Genomic DNA, 22,175 nt, shown 5'->3' with positions numbered 1-22,175 from the left:
CAAATTTTTACTTTTTTGTTTCTTTTAACTGATCCAAGAAATTTCCCCTGGTACCTGACATTAAGTTTTGTCAAAATGTTTAAAAAAAAATAAAATTTTCAGCTCTGGGTTGAAATGTCCTGGATGACACCAGGGACAAAATAAAAAAAAAATGTCATACAGAAAAATTAAGACAAAAAAGAAAACTGTAGTTAGAATCAATTGAAAATGAATAAGCAAATCTGAATATATACTTTTATGCATAATTTTCAATTTGAGCTCTAAATATTATCCAAGTATGAATATTTATGAATAATGATGCAAGTCAAAGCTCAGTATCCATCCGCAATGCTTACATATCAAAATATATAAAATGGCTTGAAACTGCAGTTAGGAGTATTATTTTTCTGATTATCAATGTTTATGGCATGGAATATTATTAATGTCTAGTTTGAAGAATGATAGACATTTTTTTCTTTTCAAAATAAAGAGAAATACCCAAATAGTCCATGTTTCTTTGTGCATAGTAAGAAGAGAAGTTAGATTTAGCTGAATAAATAAATAATGAAAAAGTTTGTTTTTCAGCATATTATAGAAAAAGAAGTATTCTAGTCAGTCCAACATTGTAATAAACAAAGATGTATAGTATTTAGTATAATACTCTGGAATGATTAAATCTTTATCCCACACAGTGTTTCATGTCCCATATAGCTTACTACCAGGGAACTTGGATCTACCTGGGCATCTTGTCATATCTCCTGTTTCTGCCCATGCCCTCCCCCCCTCTTTATCCCTCCTTCTCTGTAAAATCAGTCAAATCAATTCTCCCATTTTTCCTGGGAAAAGAATGATAGTCAATTGCCATATGACATCATTCATAATATCTATAACTTTCCAACCATATCTTCTTTCCTGACCACCAGTTCCCTATCCTGTCTACCTATCCAAATGTGAGTTACTTGAATGGCAGGGATATTTCACTTTTATATTTCTATGCCCAAAACAAGTGCCTGATATAGAGTAGACACAAAGTGTCCTTGCTGTTCATTCATTCTCATGGGGGGGGGGGGAACTGAAAATATCTTGTTTTCAGCTTAGATTATGATAGAAATGAAAAATTTGATGTTAGCTCTGGATCATTAAATAAGGATAGCCAGCTCTGACTTTAACTTAAAAAGGGACTGTAGGACTAAGGAGCTAAGGCTGGATAATAGGGATAAGGAGACAGGGAAAGTGATTTAGCCTAGGTCAACTTCCAATCTTTTCCCTAAGAACTTCCAAAGCTGGTTATATACTGAAGTTCTTTATCTACAAATAGGAAAATTTGCACTAACAATCCATTCTTGTAAATTGTGAACAAAGCTCATTGTAAACTTAGATCACTAAGAAAATATATTATTATCATTCTTCATATCTTTTTGATAGAAGTCCTATAGAAATGATCACAGAATAGGGGACTATCCTGCTATTGTTCTTTATATTGTATAATCAGTCAAAGAAAGGAAGGAGAAGGGAATAAGCATTTATGTAACAATTACTTTGTGCCAGGCACATGTGCTTAGCAAACATCTTGTGCTATTTTAATCTCCATTTTACAGTTGTAGAAATAGAGGCAAATTGAAGTTGTGACTTGCCTTGTATCACATAGCTAATAAGTATCTGAGGCCTGATTTGAGCTTACATCTCCCTGACTGCATGCCTAGTGCTCTGTCCACTTCACCAATATTTCAAGTGATTATTAAAATATGTATGTAAGTTCAGCTTCTTCTGTAATTTCCCTGAAAGAATATTCATAAAATTCCAGTAGTAAACAAAAAAAACCAGGAATCATATATTTCCACATAGCTTTTTTTTTCTTCCATCAGATCTCTATATTTTGAAAGCCTTACATTCTTTGGAGTTTGGAGGTGAAGAATGCTCAGTATGACTGTATATCAAAGTTTTTCTTAACTTTTCTTAGAAAATAAGTGGCTGTGCACTGCAATACTTTACCTCTACTAAAACTAATTTGTTGAACTCCTCAGGACTTGGGGGAGAGAGTGAATCGTGTCTTTGTTTATAAATAGCAGAAAGTTTCTGTTGTATACTTGTAGTCAATATACATTATACATTTTTGTTTTTTAGTTTGTAATTTTCCTGGTTTCATTGTATAATATATATTGATCAATAAATATGAGCTCACTAAGAATAACCTTTCTCTAATTAATATTAGCAGTTAACTGCTCCTAGATCACTGTGTTGAATGCTTCCATTTCTATAAACAAGAATTCATAGTCAGAAACTTATTGGACACTTCTTTGTTACCATACTATTTCTTGGCATCATAGGAAATAGCCCATGGAGCTCTGTCTTTTTATTCTTCCTTCACATCTTCATGGGCTATATCCAGAGTGAAAGCATTTTCAGTTATATTCAACAAATCCAGGAATGTATTTTGGCTGGAAGCCTTTACTCCACTACTTTGTGAAGTAGTATGGCTGTTGTGAGTGTTTCGGTTAAGTCTGTAATCTATTATTGGGTCCTCTCAGTATATCTAACAACTCTCTTCCTTCTTTTGGAAAGGACATTTTTTTATATTTTGCCTTGGGGCAGTGAGTTCTTTTTTTCATTAACACTGTGAGAGTTTTTATTTTGACAGGTTCAAATTCCGTTGTCTATTTCACCAAGTAATAAGTGGACAATAAGAGCAATATTGTAGGGATGTTAAGTGTCCTAAATTAATTATTTCCTCTAAGTTTTGAAGTCAGGATGCCAGTTAGTATCTTAATAAACATATATAGATTCATATCCTTTACTTTCTCCTCAGCCTTATGCTTCATATGTCTATGAAGACCAAAATATTTGTAATTATTTCCTGATTCATTTGATCAATTTGACACCTAAATTTAATCTCAAAACTTAAAAAAATCATGTTTAAGTAGAAATGGCATTTTGATGTCATTGAAAAAGTTTCCTGGACATGAAATACTTATTTTATTTGCTTTTTAGTGGAGTCACATATTTTTGCCTTTCCCACACATCAAGTGATTACTACAATATTTTTGCATGCACCTTTGTCTTGCACACATTTTCTTCTACTCAGCATTGATAATAACATAATTAAGGCTAGGCATAACCATATGAGATTTAAATAATTTTCCTGGAAATGTAATATTTTATATAAATTGATCTTGATATTATTGTGTTGATTAATTTTTTTCTTAAATTGATTTTTTCCAATGTGGACATCAAATACCCTAATATTTTCAATATGCTTAAACCTGTTATGTGTATTTCAAGAACATGAACCAAGAAATCAAATCAAAAGCTTTTTTTTAATAATCAGGTAATGTAATATATATGTTACAGAGCTTTTGAGTAGCTTGTTTAGCAATAACAGAATCAATAATGAGGTGCTATTTATCTATTTGTTACTTGTTGCATATCCTATTTCCACCTTCAACAAGGTGTCATTTTCTTTTAAGTATTAAAAGATGTATCTTGCCTTCCTGTGGTATCAGAGAACAAAGGAACACTAGTTTTTTCTGCTATCTTCCTTGCCAAGCTGATCATCAAGATAGTTTTTAAGGGGCCAGTCTTGTCTCTTATCCACTTATTTCTTAGATTTGTGGGTGGAGAACTTCTTTGTATTGGCCAGCATATCAACCCAGTTATTGATATCACCAGAGAATGCTTGGCAAGCATATGAGTTCGTGCCAGGCCTTTACAGCTACCAGAAAAATTCAAAGCAAGCATTACCTCCATTGTATGTCACCCAAGTTGTCATTCTTTTACTTTGCTCTTCCATCCCCCAAATAACATGGATTATGGATACTAGACTAGATTGAGAAACTCTTATTGTCGGTGGTGTCTTCATCTTTGTCCTGTTGGTCATTGCCTTTCAAGTTTAGGAAGAAGTCTGAGAGAAACAATTATAACTCTGTATTTTAAAATTAGGCTTCTCTCAAAATATTTTACTTTAGAAATTTAATTTTGGTCACTCTGCCTGCTAAAGACAGAATCAGTGATGGGAATTTCAAATATTACAGTTCCTGGAGTTTCATGGTTGAAAAAATGTCAAATAGCAATACATTTTAAACTGTGGATGAATTGTTTCCTTTTGTTCTATCATCCAGCAATAAATTCAAATGAATAATAGTTGCCCATAAGCTTTTTTTAATGACTTAAAGAATTGTATGTTTAGTTTCCTTGTTTTATTTCAGTACTTTTCAGAGATCCAGTCTTTTACATACCATTCAAGAATCTAGCCAAGAAATATTACTAGTTAAAAGGCATTTGTTTGAAAAAAATAATTTCAATAGCTTTGACTGGTTTATGCATGTACTATTTCTAGTGGCTAGACTGAATTTTTAACACATTTTGCATCACATTTACATTGTTAGCAATCAAATATATACCATTCTGAAATGAGTAGAATTTTTATTTGGTACCACTGAACTAACTCTATATACAAACACAATGAGCTAATTTCTCTAAAATAAATCTTAATAAATTACTATTTTAAATGTAAATCACATTTTCCCCTTTAGAATAATTATCAATAATATTTTCTCTTGTCTTGTTGTTGTTTTATTTCAACTGTTGTCACTCTGATGTTGCCAGTGGAAATTGATTAATGGAATTTTATGATAGATTCATTTTTAAGATTAGCAAGTAATGGAATAGAATTGTGCCCTTTCATTCTCTTTTGACGAAGAGAGAAGGTTTAGATAGCAGTTCTCAAAGGTAAATTTGTTTTCCAAGAAAATCAACCATAACTTCTCTCTCTCCCCCCTCATTGCTAAGGAAATAAAATTACCCTTTTGAGTAAAGTTATATAATGACAAAATTCTCTAACAAATTTTCTTTCTCTACTGATTTATCTTTCATTAGAAAAAGACTGTAACCTAATATACTGTCATCGATTTATGGTGACTGTTGAATCAAGTTTAAGCCATGGGACAAGACTTATGAACCCAGTCTTGCCATGAGACTTTGTATAAGATAGAGTTTATGTTGGCTTGGATAAAAAGTTCTAACTTTTTATCTTCTTTTTTAACTTCTAACATATTTTCCAGTTCAAAGTATATTATTCTGTTGTGTGAGGCAAACTGTATGATTAATATCAAATACTCAAATTTATCTCATCAATTCTGATATTCTCTCCAATGATATAGACCATGGTCCATCCATGTCTACACATCCTGTGCTACTCTTGTCCATGCTCTCATAAATTTACTATAGAACGTCTATCTAACATGCTTTCTGACCTTCCATTTTCTCCTGACATGCAGAGAACAGTGGAACTGTTCAACTATCCAACTGTTACACCTTGCCCTCTCCACATGATTAGTTCATCTTTGTTTCTTATTCTTATCAGTTTATTTTAATTAACTGGCATTAAAGATCATTAACCAACAAATTGAGTTATTTCTAGTGGTATACTTTTTGGGGTAAAAGTACTATGTTATACTTCTATTCCTGATTGTGTGGACCAATTTAATTAGTATACACACTTTAGAGTTGATGTCAAGAAAGAGATTTCTTGATTCTTTTAAAGCATCTAGCCTAAAACAGCTTGTGTTTCTACTTGTCAATTTTTATGATGTTATTCCCCTGCAACTCTGTTTGGTCTTTTGCCATGTTTTGGTCATATGCATGATGGTTGCTTTCTGATTGTCATAGAATCAAATATTTTCTAAATGTATCACTCTTGCTATTCATAGAGCAGAAATTGTTGAAATCATGTCCCCCAGTTGTCTATGAGGATTTTCCATTTTCTGCTGAAATTTAACTTTTTAGAAAGTTCTTGCCATCTTCCTTTTTCCTTCACCTCCCCCTCCCAATACAGTAAGCAATTTGATATATATTTATATATGTGCAATCATATGAAACATATTTCCACATTTCCATGTTGTGAAAGAAGAAACAGAGCAAAGGGAAAAATAAAATTCCAACTCTATTTTACATATGCTACTCACTAACTTGGGAAGTTGGAATATTGAAATGAAGTTTTCTTCTATTGTAACAGCAAAGTTACAGTTATACCTTTCATTTCAAGGGAATTAGGGATATGGTGCTCTTGAGATCTGGAAAATCCATGTAAATTTTTTTTTGCCTTCCCTTTGTACCAGACAAGAAGATTGAATTACCATGGTATTAAAGCTAAATATGTTATTATATAAAACTATACACATAGTTTATGCATTTCTGAGTTTTTAAACTTTTTCTGTGTCATCTACTAGCCTTTGTGTATCATCTGTGGCTTAGACAAAGCTCCCAAAAATACCCACTTAAGTTCTTATGCTGACCCACCATATATCAAAACTCCAGTGGGCAAAGTCATGGTGTGGAAGAGGTAACTGTATATACCTTGTGGTGATCATAGGGAGGGCAAACCAGAGGAGAGGAAATTGAAATTAATAGAGTACAAGAAGAGATCATGAAGGAAGAGGAGTGGTAGAAAAGAAAAAAAGAAAGACTTTGAAGGGAGTATTTAGTTTATTTAAACTTAAAGAAAAAAAGGGAATTTGAGCTAGAAGTGAATCATTTAAATGCCAAAAAGTGAGCAATAGAAAAGAAAGTGTACATTATAATTCAGTTATACTCTTTTATAATTTTTGGTTATTGAAGAAGACTTAACTGTGTCTTTAACTTAGACTAGCAGACTTTCATAAGATTTATTTCCTTTTCTTTTGTTGTTTTCTTTTTGAGGGGGGAAGGCAGGGCAATTGGGGTTGTGATTTGCCCAAGGTTACACAGCTAGTAAATGTGTCAAGTGTCTAAGACTGGATTTAAACTGAGGTCTTCCTGACTCCAGTGTCGGTACTCTATTCAATGGGCCACCTATCTGCCTTGGTAATATTTCTTTCCTTAATTGGTTATGATTGAACGGAAATTTAAAAAAAAACTAACAAAGCCTTTTGGTATCTTACTAAAAATGTTCTCTGAGCCTTAATAATCATAATAATCATAATCATAAAAAACAAACTATAACTTATAATTACCCAAATAAAAAACTGATTCACAAAAATTAAGAGCAGCATTCTTAATAATACTAAGTACTCATCATATTCAAGCCACATGGAGCAAAGTAGCTTTCACAATATAGAGGAAATCAAAATTGTGTCTAATGGGGCAGCCAGGTGGTGCAGTGAGTAAGAGTGCCAGCCCCAGTGTCAGTAGACCTGGGATTGGTTCTGGCCTCAGATACTCACCACCCACACAAAAAAACAACTGGCTATGTAACCTTGAGCAAGCTACTTAACTCCGATTGTTTAAAAAATAAAATAAAATTGTGTCTAATGGGATAAAATATATTTCATCATTACCATTCTGTCTGCTCCTGGAGTTGTACCAATGATGCCTCTTCATTGATTCTACATATGCTACAGATACTACTTTTATTTAAAACAATTATTTTATCTGATTGTGCAATAATCTATAGAACACTGGGTTTTTTTTAATGTCATGATGATGATTTGTTCCCAGACTTTTTCTCTTTAAAACCCATAAAATAAAAGAAAAAGATGATAAAAAATAGATAATATTTGCATAGCAAATTATTTTTGCAAAGCACTCTATACATATGATCTCATATGACCCTCACAATAATCCTTTAAGTTAGATGCTACTATTATCCACACTTTAAAGATGAAGAAATTGAAGACATCTTTAGAATTGTCTGAGGAGAAAGTCAATCTTGGATCTTCCTGACTCCATATCTGCCACTTGAACTTCTACATAATACTGTATCACATAAAGTATCATTAATTTTTAAGTGAGGAAAAACTTCTGGTATGGCTTATATGTTTGTGTGTGTTTGTATTTTACTGAGGGAACATGTGTAGGAAAAAGGAGAAAACTTTAGAAAAAGTTTCCTAACACCAATGGACATCACAATTGGTGTGGAAGGTAGACACGCACTTACAGGAAGGGTGTATTGGAAAGACAAAAACTGAAGAGCAAAGAGAGACTGGTATGGTCAAGAATAAAGAGGAAACTGAGTACAAAGAGGTATCACAGGAACAAAGGACAATCAAGAGACAGTCTAGTTTGTCCTTTGGTATTAATGCAATATCAAGTGATCTAGAGAGAGGCACATTGGGAGAATTTAGGAAACAAAATATTCTTTTTTTATTGCAATAGTCACTGGGAATGAACTCACAGATCCAACAAAATATCAAACAATTAAACTTCCACAGCCTGAGCTAATGACTGCAAGTTTCACTAGTCCCTTCTTGGAATTTATTGGAATCTGCTATTTTCTCTGATCCCAATACAGTACTTTTTCAGTGTTATGTCCTTTTAAGCTGATTCTTAACTTTGGGGATTCTTACTCCAACCTCTAGAATTCAAGCAAATTAAACCAAAACTTCTTAATTCATATTGCATGCAAGTTATGCCAGACATTGTATAGAAATTTCTTGGATGCAAAGTCAAATCTCTGCACCCTCCCCCTCCTGTGTTCCCTAATCAGAAAGGATTCAGTCAATATGATCATTGCTTAGTTTTGGCTTTTGACAAGCCTAGGCTGGAGGTAGTTTATAAAAGTACAAGAAGAAAACCAATGAAAACATTGTCAATTTTAATTTAGGGGTAGTAAGGGGGAAAAAGATGTTTTATGGTAAAAGTGGGATAATTTTAGTCGTCCTTTTAAAATTAGCTAATGACTGCAAGAAATAATTACAAAGTATATAGCTGTCCATTGTATTGTCTTACTACTGAAGTGATCCATGGAAGGAAAATTTTAATGCCAGAATTGGAGCAAAGATAATCTCTGAGTGTTTTGCCATGTGTCTAACTCTGTGGGTACATGAGGATCTCTAATTATTTCTCTAATAAATGTTGGCATTTAATCCTCACAACATTGTTTTGATACACTATTGCCTTGCTGAAATTTGTTTAGCTGAACAAATCTATCATATTATTTTATTTGCTCAATGCCTGATCTCAAAGAAAGTAACCAAGCATAAAAAAGAAAAGTTTCTAATAGTAATACAAACATAGATTCTGATGAAAGGAAACAATAAAAACACTCATAAAGCAAAAGTGTTTTGAATGTTTCTGAAGCACACTTTCTAATTGACATTGAGAATATTTTGGTGACTTTTGAGAATTGGGGATTTAAATTAGTGTTTCACTTTAAAGTTTACTTGTTTAACCAAACTAGACTGAACAATTGAACTTAAAAGCAATTTTCAAATTTTATAGTTTCTTTAGGATTTCCCTACTACCTTCATTTTGCATGACAATTGTGTTCACTGTATCCATTCTCTACCAAAACTTTAACTGAATTCTCTCACTGGTATTTTCTAGCCGAGCAAAAATTTTATAAAGACAGTTATGTGTGAGCTTAGAAATAATGTCTTCACAGAGGGAGATAAATGTATCTCTCACATCTGGTCATTTCTACCTAAAAATGAAGATGAGTATTTATTCAGCAGCATATGGTTAAAATACTACTCATTATTTTTGTGAGATTTAGCTCAAAAACTAAAGCCATTCTATGAGTTATTTTCATGGAGATTCATAGCCAGTAAAATACTGACAATTAACCTAATAAAAATAACCACAGGAAATAGAAGAGGATTATACCTTTCTAGGTTCCTGATGGAGTTTGCGCATTTGCATGTGGCCTTCAACTCTAATTGCTCTCACCCAGAAGGACATAGGGATCCAGACAATAATAATTGCTAGCATTTCTATAGCATGTTAAGCTTTGCCAAGCACTTTATGTAAGTTTTCTCATTTGGTTTTTACATCAACCCTGGGGAGTTAAATTCTGTTATTATAATCCTTTTATATATGAGACAACTAAAACTAAGAGAACTTAAGTGACTTGGTCAGGATGACACATCTAGATAGCAAGTATCTGAAGCAAGATTTGAACTCAGATCTTCCAGACTTCTAGTCTAGAATTCTAGACACTGTACCACCAGGCTACCTCATGACTTGAAAAGAACTTCCAGTTTAAGAGAGTAGAGCCACGAATGTCCTAAAGCCTTAAATGGCTCTATAATCGAAAGGACACCATGAAGGTCAGGGTGTCAGTTTTTATCCCCTTTAAATTCTTCCAATAAAATATCAATATTATCATTAGCTTATCTCTTGAGATATGTCCATATCAAAGGCAAAAAGTCCCAATTAGGTGATATCACTAATTTCCAGGCAAAGTCTGCATGAGTATGTGTGGGATGGAGGGGGAACCTACCTCTTCATTGTTTTACATTTTCTTCCCTACTGTAGGACCCTCTTGATCATTTACCCTTTCAGCATATGCCCCATTCTGTCTTGTGCTATTGCCACCACCCTAGTGTAGGCTGTCATCAATTCACATCTGGACTATGACAACAGTCTTCTGCAGCAGTTTCCTTAACTGAAGTCTCTTCTTGCTGTAATCCATTATCTACCTAATTGTCAAATTGATCTTCCTGGAAATCAGGTCTTACCATCTTTCTCTCTTCTCTCTGTCTCTCTGTCTCTCTCTGTCTCTCTGTCTCTCTCTCTGTCTCTCTCTCTCTGTCTCTCTCTCTCTCTGTCTCTCCCTCTCTCTCTCTGTCTCTGTCTCTCTTTCCCTCTCCCTCTCTCTGTCTCTGTCTCTCTCTCCCTCTCCCTCCCTCTCTCTCTCTGTCTCTCCCTCTCCTTGTCTCTCCCTGTCTCTCCCTGTCTCTCTCTCTCTCTCTCTCTCTCTCTCTCTCTCTCTCCCCCTCTCCCTCCCTCCCCCCCCCCCTCCCTCTCTCCCTTTCTTTCTTTCTCTTTCTCTCTCTCTCTCTCTCTCTCTCTCTCTCTCTCTCTCTCTCTCTCACACACACACACACACACACACACACATACACACACACACACACACACTCCTCCCCACCATCTCATTCAATAAACCAATAAACTCTACTGGCTTCCTTTTATCTTCAGGATCAAATGCAAAATCCTCTATTGGGCTTCCATAGTCCTTCATAACCTGCTTTCTTTCTATTTTTCCAGTTTTATTACACTTTTTGCCACCTCCACATACTCTGCAATCTAGGAATACTGACTTCCATGCTGTTCCTCACACTACAGAATCCCTTTCCTGATTCTTAGCATTTTCATTGACTGTCCCATAGGCCTAGAGTGTTCTCCATCCTCATCTTTTCCTCCTAGTTTCCCTGACTTCCTTCAAGGCTCAAAATCTAATATTTGGCAAGAAGTCTTTTCTAGTCCTCCTTAATTTTAGAGGGAAGGGGAAAGAACAAGTATTTATTATGTGCCTATATTACAGCACTGTGCTTAATGATTTATTGTTGTTGCTGTAATTGTTAATATGATCTCATTTGATCTTAGCACCTTCCCTCTGAGATTACCCAAAAATTATCTTTTATATAGTCTGTTTGTAAGTAGTTGTTTGCATGTAATCCACCCCCATTAAACTATGAACTCCTTGAGGGCAGGTGGGTTTTTTTTTTTGTTTGTTTTATATTTTTTTAATCTTCTCCACTTATCACCATGCCAGCACATAGTAGGTACTTGATAAATAGTAACTGATATTACCCAAGTATGTTCATACATTTCTCTATACTTTTTTCAATGTTCTTGCTCTCCCTGAGGATTTAAGGTGATTTGGGCTATATTGTGGTTGGGGGAAACTTGCACTTCTTCCTGTGATTCATGCCTTACACAGGACTACAGATTGTCAGGGTAAGAGGGATATGATAGGCCTTGAGAGAGGTGCCCAGACTGCGGCATCTTTGAGTAGTTCCTTAATTCCAATTTTAATAATACTTTCTGCATCTCCTTTATCTAACGTCCCTTCCTATTCTGCTTCTAGGCTAACAGATCTCTAGTTATGAGATCCCACAAAAGACTCTCACCTCACTTAGTTTTATGAGAAGCAACATACTAGTTTATGCATGAGTGTGTTGCCATGCCTATACAATATCTTATGTACTCCACCCTACCAAGATTGTGATTCAAATAGTCTTTCTCTCAGGAAAAGCCATAGCAGAGAATGGGCCCATTAAGGGCCCACTCGTCAGTAGGTGCAGCATATAATTTCTGACAGCAACAACTCCAACTGTATGGTGGTTATTGGTTTTACCTTCTTAACATCTCTAACATATGCCCTATTTCCTCCTCTGATACTGCTAGCAGTATACCCTGGAGAAGTCATTTCTCATCACCTCACACCTGAACTATTGCCGTTCATCTCTCTGACATAAGCCTTTCCTCACTTCACTCCATCTTCCATTCAGCTGTCAAATTGATCTTCCCAAAGCACAGAACTGGTGATGGAAGACTCTACATGATAAACTTCAGTTCTGGTGGGAAGGATGTGGAGATGATTATTTGAGTGAAGCAGAGTAGAGACAGAGTCACTGGAAATTTCCAAGAAGTCAGCATTTCTCTTATATCTTTATAAGTAGCTACATTCTTATTTCTATACCACTATAGCCATCAGCCTGGTAACAGTCAACTTTCCTTGGCGTGGCTCTACCCCATGTTAAGTACAAGAGATTCAGTTTGATAAGGAATATCAAAATACAAATACCTAGAGGAAGTTTCTCTGAAAAATCCATATCCCTTATGGAGTCAGTGGGGCTCTTTTTGAAAATCTAAAGTAAATGGTGTACTCAGTTCTTGCCTCAGTTATAGAGATCTTGACATGATTATCATTTCTAAGTGATAAAACCCAGGTACTAGTGCTCAAAGTTATAGAATTAGAAAAAAAGTTATAGTCTTTATTAATGGAATCTGAAAGGAACATAGTTGTTCCTCTAGCAAATATTCCAGGCATAGTGCTACCCATTCATGAGGATATCCTCAGCACCTAAAACAGTGTCTTATGATAGTGTTTGTCTTTAAAAAAACGTTTGTGAATATCCACTGTTGAAATGTCTTTCACAAAGGAAGTATTCAGTTCTAAGCATTGTCTTACTCAACTTTTGTTGCCAAATTGTGTTAACTGCTTCTAATAAAAAAAAAAAATTTGAAAAAAAAAATAAAGAAACTTGAGAGAAGGAATATGAAGTGTTCAAAGTATTGTGCTGGGGGAGGAAACAAGTGCAGAAGAAAAATTTAGGGGAAGTGGGAAATACTCCTCTTTACCTTCACATTCCAAACACACATCCATACTGAAGTTTCTGTTTTTGTTTTTCTGTCAGTGATAAGTAACTATAAATTACTAGACATAAGCACGTAATGTGTATAAAGTTGTGGACAAAGTCTCAGGATGCAAAAATTAAAGTAAAGTAGTCCCTGCCCTCAATGAACTTATATTGTAAAATATGAAACATGTACACATATAAATATGAAAAAGACAGCATCATAAGAATTGGCTAAATCTTTCCTGAGTCTGATATACAATGTAGTTTGTTTCTTGAAGAAGTAAAACAAGAAAGATTTAATTTTAGAGATTCATCCTTTTGGTATATGTAAGACCTTTTGTAGTCTTATTCTGTGATATCAAAATATAATAAAATTATTACTATTTCCCTGTATAGTATGATTTAGACAAATCATTCAGCAGATGCTAGTTATATGACCATAAGTCAAAAATAATTTCATTCAAAAGGAAATAAATTATAATATTTCTCAAATTGCATGACTATTGATTAGTTTTGCAAACTCAGTTTCTTATCTTTGGGGAAAAATAAAGAAATAAAAATAATAAATCTCAATCAAATTTTGAATATTACTTAAGACTGAGGTGTTATTCAACTAAACTATATTGTAGAAGGAAAAATTAGCTGACTTTTGCATTGTTTAAATGGCAATTTTATACCTTTCCAATGCCAGTCAGCCCTTGTATTATCTTTCTTATTCTTTTTCTGTCACTAACAATCTGTCTCACCAATAATGTTATAAAAATGTACAAAGGAAATGAGATACAGTAATTTGTTATGTCTAGACTTCTAGGTAACTTAAATGTCACTTAGTTATTCATAGAACAATTTGGAGTTTGCATTCTGACAAATCAGAGTAGTCCCTTGGTAAAGCTAAACCCTCAATTAAAAGGAAGAATGATAAGAGCAGAAAGAAAACCTCTTTTTAATTGACTCTGTAGAAAGCAAATTTCTGATTTTTATTTCTTATTTGTGAATAACCTTGTGAAAGAAGGATCCTTTGTAAATAAAAATTATCTTTTTTTTAAAAAATCAGGCACAAATGTTACTAGAATATCATTTTTTAAAATTTATGTAGAGATCTCCTTTTAGGAAACCAAAAATAGATGGAAAAAAATCCATTTTTATGTACCTACATATATTAAGGACTAGTACTGATTAGGCAACTATTGCTAGATTTGAAAAGCTTCCTTAGAAAGGACAAAAGTGACTACCAATGGTGCTTACAACTGACTGTGGCTTGCCTTTGTAACATGTAGTATCTTTCAAGATCATGAAGAGTGGACAGAGAATTGGCCTTGAAGTGAAGAAGTTCTATCCATATTTTGGTCCTCTGTGAATATGGATAAATCACTTAACCTCTTGGTTCCCCAGTCAATTCTCAGACTATAAATTTCAGGTGATTTTTTTTTACTGATATCTGAGGAGTGGAACACCTAAGAATACAAATATTTGTTTGTGGACATGTAATGGTAATGGGAATTTGAAGATCTTCCCTGCCCCTTGTATTTGCAATCAAATAGGTACTTAGCACCATGTTCCAAGTTTATGATCCTGTCAAGTATTAAGAGCCAGAACTTGTGAATCCCACAGTTGGATGGATTTTCTCATGTAACAGGAATGGGCTGGAGCAGGGAGGAGCTAATATATATATAAAGAAAAGCCCAAGCTAGAGAGCCAGAACTTCTGGGAGCAAGCAGTATGGAGGCTGAGGAGCTAAGAAATGAGAAGAAAGCTGAGAACTGAGAACAGGATTGAGAAGAACTGAGAAATGAGAAAGAAGATTTTGAGAACAGGATTTGTGGTGGCAGAACTTCTTCTGTGAGCTGCTGAGAACTTCTGAGAGACAGCCAGAATTGCTGAGAATGAGAAATGAGAAATGAGAAGAAAGGAGAACTAGGAGGAAGCATGACTGTGGTACCAGTACTTTGTCTGTCTGTTTTGATGTTACTTTGTCTCAGATCTTGTTGTTGGGTCTCTGTTGATTTCTCATGAAGAAGGTGAATTGATGAGGATGCTGGCAATGTGAATGAATGTTTTTGTGGCTTTGTTAAGCTTTGTTTTCCCAGGAACAGAAACTGTGAAGGACTTGAGGTGGACCAGACACTGTGAGATTCAATATGGGAGAAGAACTGCATAAGAAGCCAGGCAAAGGACTGAGAGCTGTCTGCCTTTGAACCCAGGTGGCAGTTAGATAGATTCAGGCAGGAGCTGGGGCCATGGAAGAGGAACCATGGAAGTTGAGAGCCTGCCTCAAGTGAAGATGAAAAAACATCTCCTTGGGTATTTAATGCAAACTGAGAAAATCATGACTTACTGTGGCCTAGGGGTGGAAAACTCTGACTTTTATATTTAGATGATTGAGTTAAGGATGTCTCCAATTAAGAAGAAAGGGGACTTTTTGATTGAAGAGATTAAGATAATGTGACCCAGGGGTGGAGAATTTTGACCTTTGTACTTTGTGTCAATTAAGAAGGCTTTCTTCCTTAAGGATTATTGAATTAAGGACTTACTAAATGCTTTTGTTACTAAATGAATGTTATATTTTGCTTAAATCTATGTGACCATTTTGGTGAAAACTATGTGACCACTTTAGTGATAAGTTAAATGATGTTATAACATTGTGAATGCTCTACTTTGATTTTTGTGAATGTTTTGTCTAAGTTTGTTACTGAATAAATAGAGAATTCACTATACTGTGTAATCAGAACTTGAAGCTGTTCACAGCAGCAATCCTCTGGAAAGCTGCTCATGCTTGGCTTTACAGGAAACTCAGTTAATGTCTACCTCAAACTAAAGGTCTTTATTAAAGGCAACTCCAATTGTTCCTAATTGTTTTATTTTAAAACTAGATAATTTTTGTGATATTATTTATATTTTTAGTGACTTCCTCCATAGTTTCTCACCAAGACACATCTTATCTGATACCACAAATGATGAGATAGCTTGCCAACCTTAATATTCCCTCATATAAAATAAATAACTAAGAGACTGGCAAATTTATAGATGGGTAAAGTAATGAGCTTCCAAATTGGGTACATTCTCATCCACCCAAGAAAGACAAAAAAACAAAAACACCTCTCTCTAAAACTTTCTTAGAATATGTCATCCACATAGCCTTCAGAATCACTACATGCCACTCTTTTCAGCAATGCTTGGGTTAAAGGTTGACAATGAAGTTAGGTGGCATGGTGAATAATGGAACTCTGGACCTAGAGTAAAAAAGACTTGAGTTTGTATCTGGGTAAAAAAATGTGATTATTGTGTGACCCTGGACAAAGATGGGGAAGATATATGATTATCACAGGACTTCCCCAATCTCTCTACCACACCAAAAAAAAAAATTCTGGCCTTCAGTTCATCATCAATAAAATGAAAAGTTTGGACTGAGCTTTCTCTGGATTAGTGATTCCCTTGACACAATGTAGAGTTAAAAGTGAAAAGAGATTCTTACCCTTTTTGTGCTTTTCATGGTCTTCTTTTCTAGTCTGATAAAGTTCATAGACCCCTCCTCAGAATACTTTTCTTAAGTACTTGTAATGCGAATGTAAATTTTAAAGATCTTCCCTGCCCCTAGGCTAAAGTGCACCAGAAGCCTGGGGAGGGAGGCTTGTTTTTCAGTAGATACTTTTTGATTGGCCAGTGGGTCAATAAGGTTGTTACATTCTCTGAGCCAGGAGAAGGCTATATAAGCCCTGATGTGTAGCTTTGTTTTGGGGCTCACTTTGAGAAGTGTTCTGTGATTTGATCTGAATTCTGGGAAGCCGTTGTTGAGAGTCCCCCGGCTTTGAAAAACCCAGAATGTGGAAACCCAGATGTTGACTGGGTATGGATGTAATGGTTGGACAGTTTGGAAATCTGTCTACTTGATGTTTCTGTCTTGATAATGATGCCTGTATACTTTGAGGTTCAGGGTGCTGACCTTTTCTCCTGAACAAGGTAAACGATATATGTCTGACTGATTAAAGTAAGCTTGTTAACCCATTTTGAGTTGCTTTCCTTTAACAAAGCAGATCCAAGAACCTGTGGTAGCTGCAAACCCTGAGGACATGCTTGGGGTGCTTGCTGCTACAGTACTTAATGTAAAGTTCATGGGATTATAAAGGATATCAATTATGTTGAAAGAGTTATAAAATTATTTTTAAAAGATCATGGATACACAGTTCATAATCCCCTGTGCTGAGACATTCCAAAGTGATACACCTATCTTAATCCCTATATTTTGAAACCTTAAAAGTCTCTACCAGGTTCTGAATGAAGATTATTTTTAAGGTGCAAGAAATGGGAAGAAATTTTGGTTTCAAAACATATTGTAAACACATTTATCTTTTTGTGTGTTAAGATTGAATCAATAGTCATATTGTAGACTTGAATGTGTCGTTTAAATTTCTTTGTATGTGATGATAACCTGGGGCATGATTTGACCTTTGGAATATCAGAGTCTATATAATAATAATTCATCATATGATTTAGAGCCATATGGGATTCAAATACTAAGTTCCAAAGGATACGAATTTCTATAACTCATAGAATGTACTTAAAATATAAGTACTCTATTAAAGCTTTAGTAGCAGGGGTCTATGATAGCTAATTCAAATTAATTCAGGAAATGCTCAAAGCTTTTAATTTGCATTAAAGTTCAACATGAATAGTAATGAGGTTGACTAATTCTTTCAGAATGATACTCTTGTAAACACTAGCACAAAGGTCAAATTATTGAAGTAGAGATTACTTTTTCCAGAAATTTGATAATTTGTTTCTCCTGATTGGAAGGAAGGAAGGAAGGAAAGAAGGAAGGAAGGGCAAAATTGATGATGATGATGATATCATTTATATAGAGCTTTAACATTGACAAAATGCTTTAAAAAGTATTATCTCCTTTTGTTGTCATTATCCTAGGAGGTAGGTGTTATCACAGATGAGGAAACGAAGACAGAAAAAGAATTAAAGGGTTTTGCCTAGGGTAACAGTGTTAATAAGTGTCTGAGTGTGGATCTGAGCTCACATTTTCCTGACTGTAGATCTCATACTTTTTTCTTCATGCTGTGTAGCTGACTCTGTAAAATAAAGATAGATGATTGATAGATAGATAGACAGACAGCTAGATAAACAGAGAAACAGAAAAAAGAAAACCACCATAACAGCTAGCACCACCACCCAAACAAGCAAAAAAAAAAGAAAAAAGAAAAACCAGCTCTCTCTAAAAATATTTTAGAATTTGTCATCCACATCACCTTCAGAATCAAAACATGCAATTGTTTTCACTCAATGTTTAGATTAAAGTTTGATGTTGCGGCTAGGTGGCACAGTGAATAATAGGGCTTTGTAACTAGAGTGAAGAAGATTTGAAATCAAAATCACATGTAAAAATTTTACTTGCTGTGTAGTCCTGGACAATGCTTTAACTAATGTTTGCCTTGATTTTCTCAACTATGAAATGGGTATCATAATAGTCTCTACTTCTTGTTATTGTTGTGATGATCAAATGAGATATAATTTGTAAAGCATTAAGCATAGTGGCACTTAAACATGCTTATTTCCTTCCATTTCATGCCTCTATTTGTGAAAAGGATAGCTTTTAATAGCTTGTTTCACCATCTGAAATTTTATCATCATATTTAAAGACAATGGGGAAAACAGAGGGATACAGAGCATAAATACATGAGATACAAGAGTGAAGTGAAGAAAAAGTGAGGAAGCATAGAAGGATCTCTGGATTTAGAGCTAGAAGAGATCCTGGATACACTTTCATTCAATCCTGTATTATATAGATGAGGAATCATGCCTAGAGAAGTGACAAGATCTACTCCATGGAAATAAATGTAGGCAACAAAACTGGAATTATAATAAGGCCATATATCAAGAGAGATTTCTACTTAGTACCATGCTGCTTCTCTTTATGTAGCAAAACCATGAAAGGCTATTGAAACTGATAACAAAGGTGGCAGCATATAGAAAGTATGGTCATGGAGTCTTGGAAAGGGAAGGGAAAGGTAGAGATTGGATTGGTTTAAAATTAGGGAGTTAAAGCATCTCTCTTGCATTTTCATGGATAAGGGAAGATCTTATAGAGCAGGCAGTGTTCAAAGAGTACTAGCACATCTGGTATGAGGGCTTGCCAAGCCCTTTTCAGGGCTTGTGTATCTGCCATACAACTCTCACCTGTGGCTTCAAGAAGCTACAGCATACACAGCAGCCATAGCCCAGTAAAACCATTTCATCTATGAACGAGGTTGAGGTTAACTGATTGGCCAAAAACTGGTCACTGTCTGCCCCAAATATGTGAAGACTTCCTCTGGTGAAATGTTCGTATTAAAACATTTTTTTTTTCCAATGGCTATGAAGGCTGCTAAAGGAGCCACTGTGGAGCACTTAGAGATTGGTCAGGGATCGGAAACACCAAGATCATCTACAACCTCCCAGAAACTAAAAGAAACAGGTAACAAGGAAAATACATATTGTCCTCTACCTGCAACAGGTATAAAAGATTACAGGAGTCTAGCCTCTTCAACAGAGCACAGGCCAGTCTCCTGTGGTGATAATTATTAACAAAACTTTCAAGGAAGTCCTTTGCATCACTCTACTAGGACTAAGTGTGATTTACTTTCAAGGCCAGATTCTTAGGCTTAGGGTGACTTTATGGGATTATGTACTTGATCTTTCCAAATCTCTACACTTGCTCATTTATGCCTGAACTTGTACTTGATCTCTGAGCTACTTTCTCACCTATGATCCTAAGAAAATGTAATGAAAATGTGTTAAAATTAAAATAGTTGATAAAAAATTTAAGTGCCAAAATGCCTTGTTGAAAAACCAGTATCATGAAGTAGTTTCAAAAAGGTTTCTGACAAAAAGTTTTATTGATTTATTTTTGTTTTTAAATTACATACGTTAACAGATATATTTATCACCACTATATGAGTGATCTCTTATAACTAATTATAAAGTGACCTCCTCTGAAAATACATACAGCATTACACAGCTATAATAACCTTACATCTTTAAAAAAATTAATAGAAACCTGTTTTCTCTTCCTCCCACACAAACCTCATTGAAAAACAAGCAGATTTCTTGTTTCAAATATGTATATTCAAGTTAAACTAATCACCTCATTGACTGTATACGAAAATATCTACATCTCAGTGTGTAACCTGAATCTACGACCTCTCACTAATGGATAGCAGCTTTCATCATCATTGCCCTGAAATCATAAATAGTCATTGTATTTTATGTCTATTTAAGGAAAGGGCTAAAAAATGTTTTGAGGGAATTGAAAGAATACATTTTGAAGACAAACTCTGCATGGTGTTGACTTTGACTTACTTCCAATGACTGGACAAATAAAAACCACAGACTGAGTTATTTTGTAGTACATAATGCTAAGCATAGAGAGTTCTGCTCTGCATAATTTATGGAAATTTTGTTTTTTATCTTCACACTTTTGTTGTAGTCCCCAAGATATTTCATAATCCAGGATCATTACACTTCCCAGAAATCATAAATTCCAGAAGAGTCTCTTGGTACAGCATGGCCCATAATACCTCTCCTCTGATGTTTGGAGTAGATTTCAACTACTCAAATTTTGGTTTAGTATACTGGTCTTACTTCTGTACTGCCTCAATTTCTCTCAGGGTTGCTTAATTCAAAGCACTTCAATAAGGTTATAAAAGCAAAAAATGATACAGTTTAACAATGCTATTCTATAAGCTTTATTACAGAAATGATAGGGTGATATGATAACATTTTATCTTATTTTTGTGTTAATAAATTAGGGAATCTTACAAGATTCCAAACATGGCCTTCTATATAACTTTTTTTTAAAGCAATTGGGGTTGAGTAACTTACTCAAGGTTACACAGCCAGGTGTTTCTGGGTGGGTGCTAAGTGAGCCTGGGATTTGATCCCCAGGTCATGCTGACACTGGAGCCAGTGCTCTTACTCACTGAGCCACCTGGCCGCCCCTCTACATAACTTTTTGGTAATATTTTTGCTTTTAAAAATTCACAAGTAAATAAATCCATAATGCATTGTTATAGAAATTCAATTCCATTTAATATAGAAAATTTTGTATAGAAGCACCCACAACTCACCAGATATTGTACAAATGAATCTTTCTGCTGAATGAAGCTTAACCTTTTAAGCAATGAATTTTTACAGTATAATTTTACCCATTTTATTTTACCCATTCATTTGGAAGCTAGAAATCTTTCTCAAAAATGTTCTACTTTATCTTGCTTTATAAAAACAAAGAAAAGTGAATGTAATGTAACCTTTTCTTTAAGACTTGGAGTCATTGAAATATTGATAATTTTACTTTATGATCAGTTTGCTTTCCTACTCCAAAAGTCAGAAGCCTAGATTTGAATCTTTTCTGTGTAGTTGATAATCAGTGTGACCTCAGAGAAATAATTTATTTCCTAATGAGCCTCAGTTTCTTCATTAATGAAATGAAGGATTAAGAATAGAAGATCTCTATGTTCACTTCCAGCTCTAAATTATATGATCCTAAATGACCCCCAAACCCAATAATTGTTTATAACAAATGTTTGTTCTTTACTTTTTCTTTTCCCCTATTCCTGTATGATCTATCCCAACAAAGTCCCATCCTTTATAGCTTTCTTTCCCTTCTCTCACTTTCAAATATTGAGTTACTGATCTGAAATGGACTGGGGAAAGGGGTGGCTGAGATAATAAAATAACAATGACAAATTAAATCCTCTTCTCTATCAAATGAATGGATGCTGTCAGAATTCTTTTGGTAATTAAGAGATTCCTCTAAGATCTCTGCATATTCTGGAAAGGCAAGCCTGCCAATATGGGGAAAATAACTTTTTTTCTATTTTTTTTTCTTTCCTTCCTTCCACCATGTATTAAGTTCCTAATATGTGATAGGAGATATAATGGCAAAAGTAAATCATCTTTACCTTCAAGGAGTTTGCAGTTTATTGGGAAAAATTTGGAGATGGTGTTTATAAGTGTTAGTGTAACAGTCTAAATGAATGTATCTAAAATTCATAGATGTAATAAACTGCTTGACCTAATCTAGTATTTCTCAAATTTATAGTGGAGTATTATTCTTTACTCTGAAAAACCTTGGCATACCAAATGTTTAAGTGG

The 22,175-nt window shown here is 34.5% G+C and overlaps 1 protein-coding gene across 4 annotated transcripts in view; it reads left to right on the top strand.

Moving 5' to 3' along the window:
• Positions 1 to 22,175, top strand: part of KHDRBS2 (KH RNA binding domain containing, signal transduction associated 2) — an 890,357-nt gene that overhangs the window by 358,612 nt on the left and 509,570 nt on the right. The gene's annotated exons all lie outside the window — the stretch shown is intronic.

This window comes from Petaurus breviceps, unplaced genomic scaffold, assembly GCF_028583685.1.
Source record: "Petaurus breviceps papuanus isolate PSGF00001 unplaced genomic scaffold, PetGlider_PUasm1.0 90822, whole genome shotgun sequence".
NCBI lineage: Eukaryota > Metazoa > Chordata > Mammalia > Diprotodontia > Petauridae > Petaurus > Petaurus breviceps.
Note: the sequence above shows the minus strand (reverse complement) of the source record. Positions and strands in the feature narration are given on the sequence as shown.